Here is a 16,995-nt window from a genome sequence, read left to right as displayed (position 1 = left end):
GTAAATAAAATAAATAAAACCTCGATCACTCTTGAGTCTGTTTATCAAATACGTCATCAATCATCAAGCCATGGAGCTCTGCTGCTTTATCAGACTTTATCTTGATATATTTGAGATTCTGATTACATTTATACATAATGCGCCGTTATTCTATAAATATTATGCCATGAATATTATAAGTATTGAACACATGCAAATTTCAGATCAGACTTGTTTTTTATCAAGAATAAAACAAATAACCGAACATTTGCCTGAACGATATAATGTGAAATATTAGTCAACCGATTATTTCCATTATATGATGCATTCAAAGGTCAACATTCATTCAATGTTAAAACACAGAACATATCAACATTATTTGGTTGTGTGAGTGATTGAGTGGTTGAGTGATTGAGTGATGCAGGTCTCAGATGTTTACCACTTTCGTGAAACTCTCAAGCACGGATATTTGGCTGACACACCTAGAAACATAATTTGGGCAAACCACAAATCTAACCCACGATCACAGGTTTCTGGCATGTCCAAGGGACGCAACTTTGCACAGCGAATTGCGGTGCCTTAGACGACGGGGCCACCTGGGCTCCCCTATGGACATCAAAGGTTTTGTGGATGCAGTATTAGAAACTGTTGTGGATGCGGCATTGTAAACTGCTTCATCAGTAGCATGGTGATGATTGATCCAGTTAATGATGCATTGTCATTGTCAATGGCTTAATTCGGACAGCTGACAAGTTGAAATATCAATAACTAGCATGTCCTACACATCAAGTTTGATGGAGGTTATAACATGGAAAGATATATTTTTCACAAGACTATTTAGAACACTTTTATTCCATTTAAAACAGAAGTGTTTGGTTTTGACATGACAAATAATGCAAGGATGTCTCTCTGGGAATGTAATACTTCCTTTACACTGACAACTAATCTTCAACAGCAGTTCTACCAAATGTTTGTATCAGTTTTTTTGACTGCTGCATGGTTCATGTTGGCCACTGAATCCAACAGAAGTCATGGACTATTAGTTTCCCAGGCCTGGGATAGTTGAAATGAAAATAGCCCATTGTTATAAAGTCAAAGACAAAATAATAGTTTCATACCAGTTTTTTTCTCTTTTCTTCTGATCTATTAATGACAGGAAAATAAATGCAGTGACGAAAAAAAAGAAGGTAAAGTTTGAATCAATTGAGTAAATAAATTGTTAATTTTTAAAAATTTGTAACATGGAAACCTGGCGTACTAGCCTGGAAAAGTCATTGAAATTTGTCAGATTATTGTGTATGAACCCTTTACTTGAATACCACAGCAGTGGTTAAAAGATTACAATAGCCACTCCTGTTCATTAACCAGAGGGACAAGAAGTTGGAAACATTAAATAGTTCGTCATAATATCCGTGGGAAGTTGTTCATAATATCAATCATTGGTTTGTCAAGATTATTTACAGGCCAGCTTGATAAAGCTAGAATATTGCTGTGTGCAGTGTTAAACAACAAACACTAAGAGATACACTGCTGTGACCTGTATCACATGGGCTTTCCTCCCACATAGACTGACATGCCATGATAGAACTGAGAGAGTGAGTGAGTGAGTATGGTTTTTATGCTGCTTTTAGCAATATTCCAGCAATATCACGGCAGGGGACACCAGAAATGGGCTTCACACATTGTACCCATGTCGGGAATCGAACCCGGGTCTTCGGCGTGATGAGCAAACGCTTTAACCACTAGGCTACCTGACCGCTCCTATAACTGAGAGACTTCATATAGATAACCTTGCAATCCTTTGTGACAAGTCATCATTAAAACTTAAACAATTGCTGCATAAATCACAAATAACTAATGGAAATTAGTATCTGTGAAATTAAACCAGCCAGAAGAATTAGAGCCTTATATGTTACACAAGACCTTTAAGCATCATACTAGTCATGGGCAGTGGGCTAGCATTCATTACAGTTTCTGCGTGGTCTAGTGAGTAGCAGACACTGAAGCGATGTCCTATATGTACAGCAGGATTAAATATTGTAAGGAGATATTAGCTGTATATCAAGTCGACTGATAAAGTGTCATGGCTCTAGATGGTGCCGGTATTCAGAGTGCAAGTGGGATGGCTGACTGATATTGATTATTATAATCAGGATGGGAATTGATTCCGGGAGACAGCTGGGATACAGCAGCTAATGAAAGTTACAACTCTGAAAACGACAACAACATGGTAATTGAATACTGCCCTGATTGATCGATGAGATAGAGATGTTTATAGGGTCGGAGCCAACCAATTGTCAAGGCTGAGATGTTTATGATCCTGAGGTTCACGTCTTACCAATTGCTTCAAATAGGGTTAGACCTCCAATAGCCAGCCTTGTTATTTAGAATCCATAGTGTTTGGTAGCATCAGGTGCTTACAATATGGCTACTGCTTGAAATGTCTTTCAAACTTAAGTTATTTAGTGTCTGAGTTCTAATGTTACTAGTTGTTTTCAAGTAGGGTTTCAAAGCTGACAGTTGCTCAAACTTGATTGCTGAAAAGTCCAATTCAATTGTTAATGCCTTAATTTAGTTGGGGTGAAGATGGCTAGCTTCTGAACTACGGGTTTGGCATTGGCTTGACTCTGATGGTTAACATTGTAAGACATTTAGTTGTTTCCTGGGCTTAAGTTACAATATTGCTGGACTTGATGTGATTATAAACCTTAGACAAGCTCATGGTCACTAGTTGAGGCATTGCAGATGGACAGTATCACACAAGCCAGACATCTAGAACTGTCATGCAGTTAGTGTTCCACGGGTTGAAAGACTTACACTGTATGATGGTCAGTGTTACAAGGGTTAAAGCAATTACACCATCAGGAATCCAGTGTCCATAGGGTGGAAATGCACAGGGTGAACATCTGATGGTTGATTATCTTGGGTGAACATCTGATGGTTGATTATCTTGGGTGAACAGCTGATGGTTGATTATCTTGGTGAACTGATGGTTGATTATCTTGGGTGAACTGATGGTTGATTATCTTGGGTGAACCGATGATTGATTATTATCTTGGGTGAACTGATGGTTGATTATCTGGGTGAACAACAGATGGTTGATTATCTTGGGTGAACAGCTGATGGTTGATTATCTTGGGTGAACAGCTGATGGTTGATTATCTTGGTGAACTGATGATTGATTATCTTGGGTGAACTGATGGTTGATTATCTTGGGTGAACTGATGATTGATTATTATCTTGGGTGAACTGATGGTTGATTATCTTGGGTGAACTGATGATTGATTATTATCTTGGGTGAACTGATGGTTGATTATCTTAGGTAAACAGCTGATGGTGAATCATCTTGGGTAAACAGCTGATGGTGGATTATCTTGGTGAACTAATGATTGATTAGCTTTGGTGAACTGATGATTGATTATTATCTTGGGTGAACTGATGGTTGATTACCTTAGGTGAACAGCTGATGGTTGATTATCTTGGGGGAACAACTGATGGTTTATTATCTTGGTGAACTAATGATTGATTATCTTGGGTGAACTGATGGTTGATTATCCTGGGTGAACAGCTGATGGTTGATTATCTTGGGTGAACAACTGATGGTTGATTATCTTTGGTGAACAACCGATGGTTGATTATCTTGGGTGAACTGATGGTTGATTATCTTGGGTGAACTGATGATTGATTATTATCTTGGGTGAACTGATGGTTGATTATCTTAGGTGAACAGCTGATGGTGGATTATCTTGGGTAAACAGCTGATGGTTGATTATCTTGGTGAACTAATGATTGATTATCTTGGGTGAACTGATGGTTGATTATCTTTGGTGAACTGATGATTGATTATTATCTTGGGTGAACTGATGGTTGATTACCTTAGGTGAACAGCTGATGGTTGATTATCTTGGGGGAACAACTGATGGTTGATTATCTTGGTGAACTAATGATTGATTATCTTGGGTGAACTGATGATGGTTGATTATCTTGGGTGAACAGCTGATGGTTGATTATCTTGGGTGAACAGCTGATGGTTGATTATCTTGGTGAACTGATGGTTGATTATCTTGGTGAACTGATGATTGATTATGTTGGGTGAACTAATGGTTGATTATCTGGGGTGAACTGATGATTGATTATCTTGGGTGAATTGATGGTTGATTATCTTGGGTAAACAGCTAATGGTTTATTATCTTGGGTGAACTGATGATTGATTATCTTGGGTGAACTGATTGTTGATTATCTTGGGTAAACAGCTGATGGTTTATTATGTTGGGTGAACTGATGATTGATTATCTTGGGTGAACTGATGATTGATTATCTTGGGTAATCAGCTGATGGTTGATTATCTTGGGTAAACAGCTGATGTTTATTATCTTGGTGAACTGATGGTTGATTATCTTGGGTAAACTGATGTTTGATTATCCTGGGTGAACAGCTGATGATTAATTATCTTGGGTGAATTGATGGTTGATTATCTTGGGTGAAGTGATGGTTGATTATCTTTGGTGAAGTGATGGTTGATTATCTTGAGTGAACTGATCGTTGATTATCTTGGGTGAACTGATGGTTGATTATGTTATGTTGGGTTAAGAGCTAATGATTGATTATCATGGGAGAACAGCTGATGATTGATTATCTTGGAAGAACAGCTGATGGTTGAATATCTTGGGAGAACAGCTGATGGTTGATTATCATGAGTGAACAACTGATGGTTGGTTATGTTGACAGTTGACGACTGAATATCTGCACCATCTGATGGTCTACCTGCGCCAGATTTGTACTGATTTAGGCATAACACCCCTCCCTTCAGCACAGATAGCAAGCCGTGAATGCAACAAAGCCTTTGTTATCAGGATACCTTGTGGTTCAGGTGACTGGTTTGTGCATGTGAATGATGGTATACTCCATTGTTTCACATAGGTGGAGGGGGGCACGGGTGGCCCAGTCGTCTAGGGCGCCGCAATTTGCTGTGCAGAGTTGCGTCCCTTGGACACGCTAGAAACCTATGACTGTGGGTTCGAATCCTGGTTCGCCCCAATTATGTTTCTAGGTTTGTCAGCACCATACCCGTGCTCATGGGTTTCACCGAAGTGGTAAATGTGTAAGACCTGCTTCACTTCGGGCTTTCCTACCACATTAAGCTGACACGCTGTGATAAAACTGGATTACTGTTAAAGGCTGCATTAAGCACAACTCACTCACTCACATAGGTTGAAAGCTGAAACCAGTTGACCTATGGTTCTGTATACAGTGAAATCTGTCAAAACCAGACCCTGACAAATCGGGATCGGTCAATACTGGACCAAATTACAGTCCCAAATTTACTTTTTGAATTTATCATCTGGTAAACGTGACAGCTCCGGGCTTCCATCACTCCAGATTATAGGTAAATAGTGTAGATACTGACTTTTTTGTTACAGTATCTTTGATCTTGTGTGTTCATATCATGAGAGTTCAAGGGACATATACATACTCATGCTGTTGTCTGATTAGTTCAGAACTCTGTCAAAACCAGACTATACTTTCAGTCCCACACAAGCCTAGTTTATTCAGACTGCACTATACCAGTAACACTTTAAATCATTTGACACATGCCTGTTCCTAGGAAGTCCTCAGCCTGCGGTAGGGTAAATCACTGATGGATTCAAGCCACTAGACAATATTTAAAGGTCTTTCCTTAAGGAGTATGATAGTTGTTCAGTAATCTCAATGAACCCATTAAGATCTGGCTTAAAATCGGTCTCAGCACCCATGCTTGTCGTAAGAGGTGACAAGCAGGATTGCGTGGTCAGGCTCGCTGACTTGGTTGATGCATGTCATTGTATCCCAATTGTGTTTATCCTTCTTAGATACAGAAAAATAATTCTTATAATAATACAAATATATCTTTAAATGTATCTGACATATCTGATTATTCCTATCAAAAGTTAAGGTCTTCATCTGAAATCGTAAGATTTTATACTAGATAATGACTGGACCTGTGAAAATCCAGGGTAGAATAGGTCTTCAGCAACCCATGCTTGCCGTAAGAGGCGACTAACGGGATTGGGTAGTCAGGCTCGCTGACTTGGTTGATGCATGTCATCGTATCCCAAGTGCGTGGATCGATGTTCATGATGTCAATCACTGGATTGTCTGGTTCAGACTTGATTATTTACAGACCGCCGTCATATATCTGGAATATTGCTGAGTGTGGCGTTAAACAATAAACAAACAAACAAACAACCAAACAAGATAATGACTGATAACGAGTTCAGTGGCTTGTAAGTTGACAGGTAGATTGTTAAACTTGAAACATGTTGTTAATTTTTCAAGTTATTTACATGACAGGACAAAGTTTGGGCCATCCTTCAGATTATGTGTCAGTTCTCAAAAACATTGTTGGAACATGATACATAATTCTATTATGTTACTGATGGCAAATGAAAATGTCACGTCCCTACAACCGAATGTTTGCCAAAAATAAAATAAATTGGACAAGTCAAGTAAAAGAAGGCTTTAAAGTATCAGTTTCCTTTAGAATGATTGACACTGTGGATAAACGTCCACGCTTGTTTTGTGAGTCATTACAGGTTCTATTGTGAACATTAATTGGTAATTAGTTGTGGAACCAGTAGTAGCGGCAACACTGATTGTGGTTGGTTGGGACAAACGGTGCCTCACTTTCATCATGAAAGTAATCTCAATCTTTGACAGTTGCCACGGTTTCACGAGGGCGTCATGTTTGTTTTTTGTCTGATTCCAATCGAATGTTTTATTCGTTAATTGAGAGGTATTCAGTATGGTGCATTCGACCCTGTAATTAAATGAGTTCAAAAACGAAATATGGAGAATCTCGATTGATATGATTGGCAAGAATTTCTCAGTTTTGAAGAAAATTAAATGAAGAATTCCTGAAAAACTGTTTCAAATTGGATGATGCATAAAAGGTTTGGCTGACCTTCTTCATGAGAATTGATCTTTAGATTTGATATGTGAGATTTTGCTTGTCATCCAGATTCCATTGACCCACATGGAATTCTTCTGCAAATAAAGTTGCAACCATAAATGTATTGAACTAAAAGTATTGATGGTAAGGCAGAAGATTAGGTGAAGTTTATTTCTTTGAAACTAGATGTGATCTCATTGCCCTCGTTGATAATGAATTTAACTCACCACAGTTGTATGACATAAATGGATCTGTGTTGGTGCTGTGATTAATATAGCTTTTCCACTACAGCTGTTCCTCTACAGCTTCAGCTTTGGACATCACCAGCTGCTGCGTACAACTGCCAACAGTGTTCTGCTCCTTTTTTACCAGTCAACATTTGGTGGTCACTTATACGTGTATTTCGAATCTCTAACGTAATGTTCTGACAGGGTCTGATGTGCATTTAGCACTACCCTGCACAAACTCCTCCAAAGTGCAGATTGAAGCATTTTATTCCCCCTAACTTCCAAAATATTTACCTTTGAGAACACAAAGATACTTCCATTGAAAATTGATTTTGTTAATAGTTATGATCAGGAACTCAAAAATGAGTCCAGTTTACCATTTTTGATCCTTGTGACTAGAAGCTTTCTGGAATTGTCAAATTTTAAGATTACTGAAAACTTTGAAATATTGTGATGATAATTAATGTTCATATGGCTGATGTCTATAGCTTCTTCTTTTTTCTTTTGCTTGCAAGACCCTAGAGTGCCCTCGTCATACCTCGTCATACCATGTCATACCTTGTCATACCTTGTCATACTTTGTCATACCTTGTCATACTTTGTCATACCTTGCCATACATCGTTATACCTTAGCCTTGTTGTCAGGTCATTTGAACCTGTACTCACTCTGTCCACTGAGTATTGGGTGGTCACAATGTCTCCTGAGAATGGATAGTACATGAGTGTCTGACCATAAGTGAACATTATAAGTTGTAGCAGGAGAAAACAGCTGTTCGATTGAGTAACTTGTGCTATGTCACATGACTTCCATTTACTCGGAAAAAGGGATTTATTCTGCCTTTGAGAAATCCTGCCTCATGTGCAGCCTGTAATGCTTGGGGCGGGGTATAAGAGATTTATTCCCCTGCTGAGAAATTTATTCACCTCCAAGGCTGGTTACACAGATCACATGGACCAATCAAATCTCATCATTCTGGCACGGAGGTATGATAATTACTAGCTCCTCTTGTGGATGCAGGGTTAGAATAGGTCCCCAGTAACCCATGCAGGTCGTAACTGACAACTTCAATGGACAGATGGTCAGGTGATTAGTTTGCTCGTACCGTGACAGCATGGAATGTGGCTCACAATATCAATCACTAGTTTGTCTGGTCCAGACTCGATTATTTACAGACCACGACCATTTAACTGAAATATTGCAGAGTACAGCATTATACAACAAACAAATGAACCTCTTTCTGGAATTACTGAAGGTCCCAATTGTTATCTTGTGGATTACTTCTGTCACTAACAGCTACTGTCACTAACAGCTACTGTCACTAACAACTACTGCCACAAACAACTACTGTCACTAACAACTACTGACACTAACAACTACTGCCACTAACAGCTACTGTCACTAACAGCTTCTGCCACTAACAACTACTGCCACTAACAACTACTGCCACTAACAACTACTGCCACTAACAACTACTGCCACTAACAACTACTGCCACTAACAGCTACTGCCACTAACAGCTACTGACACTAACAACTACTGCCACTAACAACTACTGCCACTAACAGCTTCTGCCACTAACAGCTACTGCCACTAACAACTACTGCCACTAACAACTACTGCCACTAACAGCTACTCCCACTAACAACTACTCCCACTAACAACTACTGCCACTAACAACTACTGCCACTAACAACTACTGCCACTAACAGCTACTCCCACTAACAGCTACTGCCACTAACAGCTACTGCCACTAACAACTACTGCCACTAACAGCTTCTGCCACTAACAACTACTGCCACTAACAACTACTCCCACTAACAGCTACTCCCCCTAACAACTACTCCCACTAACAACTACTGCCACTAACAACTACTCCCACTAACAACTACTGCCACTAACAGCTACTCCCCCTAACAACTACTCCCACTAACAGCTACTGAGTATTGTGGGCTCGGCAGGTGGTCAGGATAAAGTCCTTAAATACTGCTTCGAAAAGTCAGAAAGATTGTTTTGTCTGACAAGAAGAGTAAGGGAATAGTTAGTTGTCTGACAATGTTCAGTCCTTTGGAACAAAGTTATGCATTTAGTATTTTCTTTCATTATTAGTGTAAAAACCTTTCATCAGTATTGTATGAATAAAATAAGTGTCATTTGCTTCCAAATATTTGTGCCTATCTTTCCCTTAGTGTGCACTTTATGCCATAAGACATCTCACAGCTTTGTAAATGCAACAGTGCAAATGGAAAAGCAGGAAGCGTAAGACCCTTACAGTGTGACAATCCCATCCTCTAAGCCTGTAAAGATCTGGGTTACTTTAAGCCTTAAGTAGCTTTTATTCAATATGTGTGGTGATACTGTAACATTTTCACCATGACTGTCAGTTCTTCATAAAGTCAAGGCTCTCTTTCTCTCCAAAGTGCATAATAAGATGAGTGAAATGTGATCCGTTATCCATTTCACTCAATTAGTTCTTCCTGCTGGTGTCAGAGCCCAGTTTTTGACGGGCTGTCAGTATACGTAATTGACAATAGCTGTGAGCTAATGACATCTGTTCATAACTCACAGACTTTGAATAATCTATTGAAGGGGATATGAATTAGCAGAAATGAGGCAGAAGTTTTGCATGTTCGTTTTGACAGATTTGATAGCATTTTGATAAAATAATTGATGGATGTGCAGTCTCTTTGTGGTCCGATGTGATTCATAGACATGCCACACAGCAGGCTGCTTTTGGGCTTGTTGTGACTCGGCTTCGGCTGCTGCCTGAACAATGACTGTCTCAGACAAAACGGGGCTCATAGAAACACTTCTCACTGAGCGTTTGGTGTAAGGGGGAAGACAGCTGACAGTAAAGTGAGAACTGAGACAATTAGCAAACATAAGATGGGGTCAGTTGGGTGACCCAATCAGAAATGGTCAGGTGAGACAAAACTGATGTCAGGTGAGACAGACAGAACTGATGTCAGGTGAGACAGACAAAACTGATGTCAGGTGAGACAGACAGAACTGATGTCAGGTGAGACAGACAGAACTGATGTCAGGTGAGACAGACAGAACTGATGACAGGTGAGACAGACAGAACTGATGTCAGGTGAGACAGACAGAACTGATGTTAGGTGAGACAGAACTGATGTCAGGTGAGACAGACAGAACTGATGTTAGGTGAGACAGAACTGATGACAGGTGAGACAGACAGAACTGATGTCAGGTGAGACAGACAGAACTGATGTCAGGTGAGACAGACAGAACTGATGTCAGGTGAGACAGACAGAACTGATGTCAGGTGAGACAGAACTGATGTCAGGTGAGACAGACAGAACTGATGTCAGGTGAGACAGACAGAACTGACGTCAGTTGAGACAGGCAGAACTGATGTCAGGTGAGACAGACAGAACTGATGTCAGGTGAGACAGACAGAATTGATGTCAGGTGAGACAGAATTGATGTCAGATGAGACAGAACTGATGACAGGTGAGACAGACAGAATTGATGTCAGGTGAGACAGAACTGATGACAGGTGAGACAGACAGAACTGATGTTAGGTGAGACAGAACTGATGTTAGGTGAGACAGAACTGATGACAGGTGAGACAGACAGAACTGATGTCAGGTGAGACAGACAGAACTGATGTCAGGTGAGACAGACAGAATTGATGTCAGGTGAGACAGAACTGATGACAGGTGAGACAGACAGAACTGATGTCAGGTGAGACAGACAGAACTGATGTCAGGTGAGACAGACAGAACTGATGTCAGGTGAGACAGACAGAACTGATGTCAGGTGAGACAGACAGAACTGATGACAGGTGAGACAGACAGAACTGATGTCAGGTAAAACAGACAGAACTGATGTCAGTTGAGACAGGCAGAACTGATGTCAGGTGAGACAGACAGAACTGATGTCAGGTGAGACAGACAGAATTGATGTCAGGTGAGACAGAACTGATGTCAGATGAGACAGAACTGATGACAGGTGAGACAGACAGAATTGATGTCAGGTGAGACAGAACTGATGTCAGATGAGACAGAACTGATGACAGGTGAGACAGACAGAACTGATGTCAGGTGAGACAGACAGAACTGATGTCAGGTGAGACAGACAGAATTGATGTCAGGTGAGACAGAACTGATGTAAGATGAGACAGAACTGATGACAGGTGAGACAGACAGAACTGATGACAGGTGAGACAGACAGAACTGATGTCAGGTGAGACAGACAGAACTGATGTCAGGTTAGACAGACAGAATTGATGTCAGGTGAGACAGAACTGATGTCAGATGAGACAGAACTGATGACAGGTGAGACAGACAGAACTGATGACAGGTGAAACAGACAGAACTGATGTCAGGTGAGACAGACAGAACTGATGTCAGGTGAGACAGACAGAACTGATGTCAGGTGAGACAGAACTGATGACAGGTGAGACAGACAGAACTGATGACAGGTGAGACAGACAGAACTGATGACAGGTGAGACAGAACTGATGTCAGGTGAGACAGGCAGAACTGATGACAGGTGAGACAGACAGAACTGATGTCAGGTGAGACAGACAGAACTGATAAATGCATGTACGTCTGACAGAATTATGACCTCATGAGGAGTTGTAGCCTTTAACTCAATATATCTAGCATCTTTCACCATCTTTCCAAAGCTGTGCAGAGTTGCGTCTTTTAGCGTGCAAGAAACCTCGAATCCTAGTTTGCCATGATCATGTGTCTATGTTTTCAGCACCATACCTGTGTTCGTATGTTTCTCCAAAAGGGGAAACATCAGAAACCTCACTCACTCACTCACTCACTCACTCACTCACTCACTCACTCACTCACTCACCAACCCGCCCGCCCACCCACCCACCCACCCACCCACTCACTCACTCACTCACTCACTCACTCACTCACTCAAATACATTTTATTCTCTTAACCGGCCTATTTAGTGTTTCCTAGCTCAACCCAAAAACCACTTGTCTCTTTCTCGGGACTAAGTGACATACATGCAAGTTCCAATGTGGCCTGTTTGGTTGTTTCTACAACTGAACTTGATGTTAGTAAGTGTGTAACAAGTGCGATAAATCACAGTGCACTTGATGGTAAACAGCACCCTCTAAGGCCTCTCAAGAAGTGTTGTGGAGACGCTCATCGTAACGGTTGTTTTAACCTACCTAAGACTAAACAAACCGTCAGGCACGGCAAACAGGCACATTAAGCCTACAACATACAAACTACTTGGGCTGTAAATTCCCTCACAAGTCTATGAGAATAGAAAAGCAACTGACTGTTGTCTACATTGTACGTTGCAGGTAACCACTAAGGCCTGGCCGCTGTGTCAATTTCAGACTTGACAGTCCACACCTATACAGGGAGGTATTGATCCGGGCAGTGTAAATAATCAGGTATGATCACTAGGTACTTTGTCGCCTTGTAAATTAATTTTCCCCGACTGGAACATATTTTACGACATGTCTTTTCATCGTTGGCTGCCCTGTAGTAGGTTTAGTCGAGACCTTTATTTGGAGGCGATGTTATAAATAATGCATGTGGATTGACTTGTGGCGTGATCAGCAGCTATTCGGTGTTCAACCAGCAGTGTATGTTTCACCTGTTGTGTTGTCTATTGCATAGGAACCTACTTATGTATTCCATGTAATAATGTTTTTTAGAAGGAAATAGCTCTGCAGAAAGTTGAAAGTAACAAACACACTGACATCTATTTAATGAACATGACCCTATCTTCAGTGTGTTTGGCAGCATTGGGTCTTGGGGCTTATAATTCCCTTCATTTAATGACATTTAGGTATATGAAATATAATTATTATTTTCATTACCAGTGATGTGGGGGATTTTGGGTATGAATATAGGCCCCTGTAACTTAAGCTTGTCGTTAGAGCCATGTAAATAGAGTGGGTGGTCAGCTTCAGTGACTTGATTGATTTTGTGTCATCATATCCCAATTATGTGAATCAATGCTCCTGATGTCAATCACTGCATTATAGGCCAGACTCGATTACTTACAAACCACTGTCATATGGCTGGAACAGTGCTGAGAGTAAACAGTCAGTTTATGTTACGGTACATTTTTCCATGTGTTGATCCATTCTTTGTAAAATTCTCATTTTTTTCGTCCGTCTGAACCCAAGGTCCATGAAGAACAGACTTTGGATGATTCAAGCTGTGGTATATCTAACTGTGCTCTTAGAATTCACGTCAGAATTAAGCATGGCTTCTTCAGCAACCACAATGAAAATATTAATTTAATGTAACATTATGAAATGTGATATACATACGGTATGTGGAATATGAAATAACACATGTTATGTTTTAATGTGTATTGTGATATTAGAAACAGCATCAACCTTGAACCTTCATGTGTCACTGTGTATAACATGTTGTGGAAATTGGGATGAAAACGTAATATGGCCCTTTTCTTAACCAGTTATTCATGAATCAATGTATTATTCAATGAACATTCTGTGAGTTTCTTTTGTGTAGAAACTCTCATTTCATTTGCTTGTACTTCTTTTGCCTTGTGACCTTTGGGATCTTATTTTAATATTTCAGAACCATTCAAGTGAGCTACAGTGCCTTTTGATATTGTTTTTCACATTTTCACTCAGAGAATCAAATATACATGAGTGGTTTTAACAGTCACAAGAACATGAAACATTGGCCTGAAGTGACCTGTGCTGTATTTTTGTTAATAGGTCAGGAATGATTCAAGTACAGATTCAATTATTCAATTGTCAGTTCCATTCTTGCTATACCCAAAGACACTACCATAACATTAAGAGATAAATTTAATAATCTTTTGCTGACTTTAAAGTATTGATTATTACACACACAACACAACTCACAACCACTAGAGACCCCATTTACCCTTATTACACACACCGCACACCACACAACTACTAGAGACCCACATTTACCCTTATTACACACACCGCACACCACACAACCACTAGAGACCTCATTTACCCTTATTACACACATAGCACACCACACAACCACTAGAGACCCCATTCACCCTTATTACACACACAGCACACCACACAACCACTAGTGACCCCATTTACCCTTATTACACACACAGCACAGCACACCACACAACCACTAAAGACCCCATTTACCCTTATTACACACACAGCACACCACACAACCACAAGAGACCTCATTTACCCTTATTACACACACAGCACACCACACAACCACTAGAGACCTCATTTACCCTTATTACACACACAGCACACCACTAGAGACCCCATTCACCCTTATTACACACACCGCACACCACATAACTACTAGAGACCCACATTTACCCTCATTACACACACAGCACACCACACAACCACTAGAGACCCCATTTACCCTTATTACACACACAGCACACCACACAACCACTAGAGACCCCATTTACCCTTATTACACACACAGCACAGCACACCACACAACCACTAGAGACCCCATTTACCCTTATTACACACACAGCACACCACACAACCACTAGAGACCCCATTTACCCTTATTACACACACAGCACACCACACAACCACTAGAGACCCCATTTACCCTTATTACACACACAGCACAGCACACCACACAACCACTAGAGACCCCATTTACCCTTATTACACACACCGCACAGCACACCACACAACCACTAGAGACCCCATTTACCCTTATTACACACACAGCACACCACACAACCACTAGAGACCCCATTTACCCTTATTACACACACAGCACAGCACAGCACACAACCACTAGAGACCCCATTTACCCTTATTACACACACAGCACAGCACACCACACAACCACTAGAGACCCCATTTACCCTTATTACACACACAGCACAGCACAGCACACCACACAACCACTAGAGACCCCATTTACCCTATTACACACACAGCACACCACCATACACCACCAATAGAGACCCCATTTACCCCAATCACAGTGTACAGGCCGAAGGCATTTGTCTACACCGACAAGCAGTACATGGCTGTTTTAATGTATATTGTATCAAGATGTGTTTGAGACATCATCTTTGAAGTCAGTGTGCCCTCTTGTCACTGTTGTCAATATCAGGTAACAAGATATGTAAGAACTTCAACAATATTTTTCAAACTTGAAATATTCCGGAATCAATGTCATGTTGACACGTGAATGGAAACAGTTACGTCTGTCTTACTTTCATCTCATGTTCTGTCTGTTCCATACTGCTTGAATAATCACAACCTTGCGTCACAAAAGCCGATGGTTTTTTTAAATGAACCGAAGGACAATCAAGTGTGTTTAAAAAGCACCTTTTGCTGGAAACGGAAGAAAACAAACACTATGCTTTTGTTATCTGACATTGCATCGACACTCATCTGAATAGGCTGTAGAGCATGTCTGCAATAAGTATTTGAATATATTCACAGACATGTATTCGTAACATCCACAACTGGAGGATGGATATTGCATTTTAATTACATTGTAATTATGTGCCCTACATGCACAGATAGTTACTTTGAATTATCATACATATAGTTGAGTCACTTCAAGAAAAACATGCAGACCAAGGCAACAGGAATAATTGTTACAATGCAGTGGGGCCCTGATAATACAAACAGTGCCATTCCCAATGAAATCGTCCAGATTTACGAATATCTGGATTTACAAATCAATGGTAAGTCGTAATCTCCTTTTAAAGATATAAAGATGTTCTGAAGAGTTGTCAGGAGGAGGGGGTTTCCAGATTAACAGTGTCTGGACTAATGAAGTTTCACTGTATTGTATTAAGTATATAAATGAACAAAACACAACACTACAAGATGCTCATAATATTGGCAATTATGTAATGAAGAGAAATTACTAAGCTCTCATACAGACCTCAGAGTATGTATTTAATACAACAATCACCACCACCATTCATCTTCCCAGGCTCCCATTCCTCCCCTCACACCATTCACATCTCTGTCAGCCTCCACTCCCCCATTCTCAGCTCAAGAAATTGGGAGGCTTCAGGGCTCCTTAATATTTGAGACCTGTGAAGATCCGGGGTAGAATAGGTCTTCAGCAACCCATGCTTGCCGTAAAAGGTGACTATGATTGTCATAAGAGGCGATAAACGGGATCGGGTGGTCAGGCTCGTTGACTTGGTTGATGCATGTCATCAATCCCAATTGCGTGGATTCATGCTCATGATATCAATCACTGTATTGTCTGGTCCAGACTTGATTATTTACAGACCGCCGTCATATAGCTGGAATATTGCTGAATGGGGCGTTAAACAACAAACAAACAAAAAACTTTTATTGAACTTGATATGCAACTTTATTTTGGAGACAAAATGCTTGTTGAAGAGATCAACACTGATAGAGATAGATGTTCAACAAGCTACGTATTATGTGACACTGAAACTGATATGACACCACATGATTATCTGAACTGTGGTGGTTCCATATGGGTAATCATTTGCATGACAAAACTGATGTTTATTGTATATTCCTATCAATACTTTATTTGTATAAATGATTTTTAAAACTAATTTATTGGAAGTATATCAGTCCATGTAACCCAAATACTCCACCTGTGGAGAATGTCAACCCAGAACTCCACCTGTGGGAAATGTCACCCCAGAACTCCACCTGTAGGGAATGTCACCCCAGTACTCCACCTGTGGAGAATGTCACCCCAGAACTCCACCTGTAGGGAATGTCACCCCAGAACTCCACCTGTAGGGAATGTCACCCCAGAACTCCACCTGTAGGGAATGTCACCCCAGAACTCCACCTGTAGGGAATGTCACCCCAGAACTCCACCTGTAGGGAACGTCACCCCAGAACTCCACCTGTAGGGAATGTCACCCCAGAACTCCACCTGTA

At 40.6% G+C, this 16,995-nt stretch overlaps 1 protein-coding gene across 1 annotated transcript in view; it reads left to right on the top strand.

Moving 5' to 3' along the window:
* The window catches only part of LOC124137805 (zinc finger MIZ domain-containing protein 1-like), a 423,984-nt gene that overhangs the window by 82,734 nt on the left and 324,255 nt on the right, over window positions 1-16,995 (top strand). Inside the window, exon 3 of the mRNA XM_046504266.2 lies at window positions 12,433-12,525. The gene's annotated coding sequence lies outside the window, so the exon portion shown is untranslated. The remainder of the gene's footprint in view (window positions 1-12,432; window positions 12,526-16,995) is intronic.

Source organism: Haliotis rufescens, unplaced genomic scaffold (assembly GCF_023055435.1).
Source record: "Haliotis rufescens isolate VD_foot unplaced genomic scaffold, xgHalRufe1.0.p SCAF_20, whole genome shotgun sequence".
NCBI lineage: Eukaryota > Metazoa > Mollusca > Gastropoda > Lepetellida > Haliotidae > Haliotis > Haliotis rufescens.
The sequence above is the reverse complement of the archived record's forward strand: the minus strand, read 5'-3'. Positions and strand labels throughout refer to the sequence as shown.